This window comes from Tasmannia lanceolata, unplaced genomic scaffold (assembly GCF_043159265.1).
Source record: "Tasmannia lanceolata isolate RefF3 unplaced genomic scaffold, GAP_Taslan_0.1 ptg000005l, whole genome shotgun sequence".
In the NCBI taxonomy this organism is placed as follows: Eukaryota; Viridiplantae; Streptophyta; class Magnoliopsida; order Canellales; family Winteraceae; genus Tasmannia; species Tasmannia lanceolata.
The window spans coordinates 7,857,345-7,863,344 of NW_027518682.1; the positions used below are offsets into that span (position 1 = coordinate 7,857,345).

The 6,000-nt window shown below is 40.1% G+C and overlaps 1 pseudogene; it reads right to left on the reverse strand.

Annotated features, from left to right (window-relative positions):
- Positions 1 to 5,029: 5,029 nt before the first annotated feature.
- Positions 5,030 to 5,720, reverse strand: LOC143876555 (lipid transfer protein EARLI 1 pseudogene; annotated as a pseudogene).
- Between the last annotated feature and the right edge of the window lie 280 nt (positions 5,721 to 6,000).

Here is a 6,000-nt window from a genome sequence, read left to right on the forward strand (position 1 = left end):
GTTAGATTTTCTAATTGAAATCCAAGTAGTGACTTGGTTTGGCAACCTAGAGGGGGGGTGAATAGGATGTTTATAAAACTTTTACCTTTTGAAAACTTTTACTAAAATTTCACCCAAGACTTATCCCTTGTTTAATTAAGTTTGAAATAGTTGAACTTAAACAATATTACAAATTAATATAAGTTCAAAAACCCTTGTTGATTAGCAAACTTAATTAGGTGATTTATAGCCTAGTTAGCAAGGTACCAATATTCAATCAAAACCAAAATGCTAACTACTCACTCAATTCCAAATATGTAAGAATGCAAGCACAAATAAATAAGAAAGTGAGAGGGAGAGAAAGATAGAGAAATACCAACACAAGTGACACAAAGATTTATAGTGGTTCGGCAAACGGCCTACTCCACTCCACTCAAGGTCGCACTTGAGGATTTCCACTATTGAGACCTCCACGACGCCCGGCTCCGAGGCTTTTACACTCCAAGGGAATTAGATAAGGATGCCCTTCCACCTTTACAATGACTCTCCTTCTCCGCCGAGTTCTAAGCGCTTTCTCTCAAGGGAATTAAACACGGATGCCCTTGCCACCGATCGAATAAAGAAGAAGATAAAAGCTTTGCCTCTATGTAGGCTACAATGCAAGTTGAAGCTCCAAGGATGCTCTCAAGAATAAACAAGTTTAAGCCTAAACCAATCTCAAAAGATTTTCTCAAATCAAGGCACAAAGAGTTTGGTTGGTGAGAGAATTTAACCAAAAATAGTTCACAAATGATTTTCTATGGTTTGTTGAAGTTGGACAATGTTCCTCTCTTGTTTTAGACCCTTGAATGGGTATATATAAAGTCCCAACTCCATGTGACCGTTTGGGGGGTAAAAAAGTCAAAACTGGGTCAAAAATTCAACTAGCCGTTGTTGTCCAACGGCTATATTTTTTTGAATTCATAGTGTTCTCGGAGTTCCGAGACAAATTCTCGGAGTTCCGAGCAAAATTCTCGGAGTTCCGAGAATCCAAACAGAGCCTTTATTTTTAGAACCTGGACCATTTCTCGGAGCTCCGAGAATGGTCTCGGAGTTCCGAGCTCGGAGCTCCGAGAATAATTCTCGGAGTTCCGAGCCTGGATTTCCAGCAAACAGTGTTTCATTTGAAAAATTCATATCTCCCTCATTTATCGTCAGATTTCGATGTTCTTATACTCTACGGATATGAGAAAAATGAGAGCTATCTGTTAAAAATATTTTCAAAAATATTTGAAAATGTTTTAAATAAGTTTTGATAGGATTTAGTTGCTGGTCCAGGTTGTTGCTTCGGAACTCTGTTTTGTTCTTTCTTGTGTTGAATGCCATATGGGTCCCAACATGTTGGTACACCACCATGGCCATTCACTTATCCATTTAAGTCCTTAAAGGGTGTGTTAGTCTCTTTGAAAAACATATTTTAGGGGTTTTAAGATGTGCCTTGATAAGAGAAAACACAAGAGAGATAGGTGATACAATCTACCATTTTTACCACTCTCTTGAATGAACTCTTGAGGTAGCCATTGCTTGATCTTCTCTTTGAGTGCATGGCTTGCTTTGGGATCTTCAAGGTTGAGCTTCTTTGCTTGACACCTTCAAAGGATGATGCCACCATTTGGTTCAAGCTCATTTGCAAGTTGTTGATCCACAAGCTTTGGCCTTCATTGATCTTCCTTTGCTTGTTCAATGCTTTGAGATGGTTGTGTGGAACTTCTCCTTGGTCCTCCAAGGTGTGATTGGTCCAAGTATGTTCCAAGCTCCTTTACCATTGTGTTTGGTTCATCTTTAAGCATAGGCCAACAACGGTGTGTGCTAGCATGGATTGACATATGAATTCCCTGTGTATAGCACAACACTCAAGGCAAACAATTAATCCATAAACGACTAATCAATTTGCGTTTATTAATCATCAAAACAAGATGATTGAATGAACCCATGGGGAACCCTTGGGCTTACATTAGATTTTCTAACAGATAGCTCATTTCATCATGAATGGCTTCTGCCCACAATATAGAGTCCCTAGATCTCATCACGTCCTGATAGGATGATGGATCATTCTCCAATTGGTAGGTCACAAAGTCCTCACCAAATTCTTGGGTACTATATCACATGGAGGAGCATATAGAGATTTAGGATGTGATTTGCAGCCAAAGCTGCCTCTTCCCAAATGCAACTAGGCATGCCAGCTGACATTAACATGGAGTGTAACACTTAAGTTAACGTCATGTTCTTACACTCAGCTATGCCAATTGATTGAGACGAGAGAGGAGCAGTAGTTTCAAGGATTACACCCTAAGAGGCACAGAATTTCGTGAATCCTGTCAATGTGTATCTTCTCCTTCTCTATCACCCCTAACTCTCACACTTGTCAAATGTAATTGACATATATAATGGTATCTTATGAGTATTAGTAAGTTAGACCATTTTCTGATTGTGCACATGTCCCAATCGGTTGTGTAACAACTTATGAGCAATTAGCGGTGAACTATCCTAACTAACAGTCTCATTATCTAAACTCAAATCAAACATACCATCTATCAAATATGCACAATCAAAATAGTATGAGTTAACAATCAAAGTTACTCTACCACACTTAAATGAAGTACATATGCCAGCATAGTCTAAAAGCATAGTCTAAAAGACTAATAGAAATTAAATTCTTTTGAAGAGCAAGAACTACTTTAACAATTTTAAAGTTAGTATTTATCATGAAGAAAAGGCCAAGTTCACAGTCTCAGCGTGAGGCACCTCTACCTCTGCTCCACTGGCCACTGTAACGGTCTCTTTCGCGGCAACAACATTAACTAGTAGTTTCTTAGAGTTGCAAACATGACAAGTGGCTCCTGTATCTAACCACCAATCTGAAGAAGTACTGGCCTTACTGTTACCCAACATAGCAACAAAACTCTTAGGCTCAGTCTTACCCACCATCATATGAGCTTCCTTTTGTGGTGTGTCAGATTTAGCCTTCTTAGGGTGTTTACACTCTGCAGCAAAGTGACCCCATTTCCCACAGTTGTGGCACTTGCCATTCTTTTGCTGAAAGATAGGCTTGTTGGCCTCCAACTTGGGATGTTCACTTTTAGGTGACTTGGATTTTCGAGGAAATTTCTTGGGATATATTACCGCGTTAGCAGCAGACTGTTGCTGTCTAACCATCTCCAAGTTATTCCTGGCTCGATTCTCATCTTCGATTCAAATGAATCGTTTGAGATCATCCAGTCCCACTTGCACCTTTTTTCGATACATTTCAGTTTTAAAAGAGTGTCATGTAGATGGTAACGTATATATGATTGCACCCACAAGAAATGAGTCACAGACTATTATTTTTTTCATTATGCAACTTAGATCTCAAATTCTCTAGATCAGTTACTTGAGGAGTGATTTTCTTGTCCTCTTGAAACTTAAAATTCATGAATTTGTCCACAAGATGAGTCTTGGACAATTCCTCCTCCTTCTTGAATTGAGCATCTAAGTTGTCACATATGTCTTTAGCAGTGTTATATTTACTATAGGTTTCTGCAAGACGGTCTGAAAGACAATTCAACAAGTTGTCTTTGCAGAAATCCTCATCTTTAAGCCATTGAGATTCACCAACTTCTTCATTCGTCTCAGCAAAGGTACTCAAAATGGTGTAAAAACAATTCATATATTGTAGACCGAATTGAGTCTTTCGCGTCCATGAATTAAACTCAGTCCCACCAAAGGATTGAAGTTTAACCATCTCAAACGGAAGAGAAGTTTTTTTTTTTTTTAATGTATTATGTATAGGAAATAAAAGTTGAAAAGAGTGCACCTGATTGGTGAATCGCGAGAACCCAATCCAAAAACTGAATCGAACCGAACCGCGAAGAACGATCGCGAAACGATTACCAAAGGAATCAGCCCCAACGGAATTCAGCTCCAAACGGCTTGATGTCAGCACCCAACAACCCCAAAGGATTCGGCAAAAGAGGGTATCTGCAAGATGGGTATCGACCACCAAGATGAGAGTGAAAGGATCAACCACCCACGACCAAAACAGAATTTGGATTGAGACGAACCCACTAGCAAATCGTGTCCGTGTGGAAAACAACCCACGCCCAAATCTGTCTCTGTGTGGAATAAACCCACGCCCAAATTGCCCAAACGATTGCTTGGGGAGTATATAACCCAATGCCCAAATCTCTCAAATTGGTTTCAAAGAGAAGTGGCAAAGTTGTTTGGCCAACGAGTTTATACTTCAAAGAAGGAGGTCGGTCAAAGTTGTTCAGCCACAAACGATATGATCAAAGAAAAATTGATTGCTGTGTAGAGATGAGATGAGATAGGGCTCCAAGTCTTGCTCGAGCAGATTTCCAACCGTTCCAACCGGAAATATATGTGGGGTAGGCAAGAACCGCCACCAGATAAGACGATCTTTCGTCTCTTCCTTGAACCTACTCCACCGCCGTGAGAACCCCCAAACGAGACAAACTCACCACTGATTCATCCAAAAAATAGATTGGACGATGGAGGACGAAAGTAGGGAGCGGCTTCAAATACTTTCTTGTTGGATTTGTTCCTCAGAACGGATGGGTCGATTACAAGGATTAAACCCACGTTAGAAGAGACCCAAATTCATTAGACGAGAAAGGAAAAGCAAGATCAAGAATAGATGAGGTAGACGTCCAACTTTGAGAGGGAGAGACGTTCCAAAAACAAAAAATTAGGGTTATTGTCTAATGCTTTAAGATTGTTAGAGTAATTAGGTCAAGCAAGAGATTGCTTGAAGCATTACACCCAAGGTATCTAATTTGGAATACCAAGTTTGTTGCCTCCAGCCCATATATATATATAGAGATACACTAGGGTTTTAATAGGTTAGTGGGCTCTAGCCCAAATAGGCCCATTATACCGGTCCATTATCTTATTGGGCTTATATTAGAACATATATGGGTTATATTATATACCCAACAAATTCTACCTATATTAGGCTCTTATATATCCATTAGCGACTAACACGAGTGTTAGGAAACTTGGAGCCAACCAAATATAAAAGTACAATTCTATAGACTTTATTGAACTTCAAGAACATAAGCAGGCCGAGACATATATAAAGAACAAAAACTAGGCCATCCTAGCTTTAATCTTTCCGAAGAACACAAAGTCTTCACAACTACATACTGAAACGTATGTAGGAACTGTTGAAGGCTCAATTATTAACGGGAATCAAACTAGACTACAAGACACAAAGACATGGTGATAAAAGAAAGAAAAGATAAAGCTAAGAAGTTAAAAGTGGTTCTAGGAGCATTGGAATCCAGTTGGGATACTGCTACCACATAAATTCAATATTAAACTGAGGGAGATGGGAATGTTGAGATTTATGCCTAAGACATTGGCTTGGATGGCCGTGCAGAGGCAGATAGCGGCTTCGAGATCAGCCAGACCTTGAATTAGTGAGCAGCAAGGAAGAGTTTATGGGGAACCAACGACCATGCTTACCAAGCCCAGCAAATTGGCACACACCCCTGACTGTAGGGCATCCCTAGGGCACGTACCCTGGGAAGCAGGTGTAGGAGTTGGCGTAGGGTTAGGGTTAGGGTTAGGCATTGGTCTTGGGTTACAACCGCAACTGTCATTGGCCGTGACTAGGGAAAAGAAGAGAAGGTTGAGGGAAAGGAAAAGAGCAAAGGGTGCGGTGCTCTTTGAGGCCATTTCCAAACACTTGGTGTAATACGTCTTTGGATGGAGCGATGGAGGGATTGGCTTTGGATGGTGGTATTTATAGAGTTTGGAGATGGGAGTTGGTTGTGATGGAGAGAAGAAAATTATAAAGACAAAAAAAAATAAAAAATAAATGAAAATGGCACCCATGTGACCATGGTGGCCTGGTATTTAGCTGGCAATGCAAGAACGGCTTTCGTGGTGGAAATAAGGTAAATCGGCATCACATTCGTGCCAGCATTTGGCATGGTATTGAAAATGTAGTTTACTTATTTCTACTAATATACAAAGGGAGAT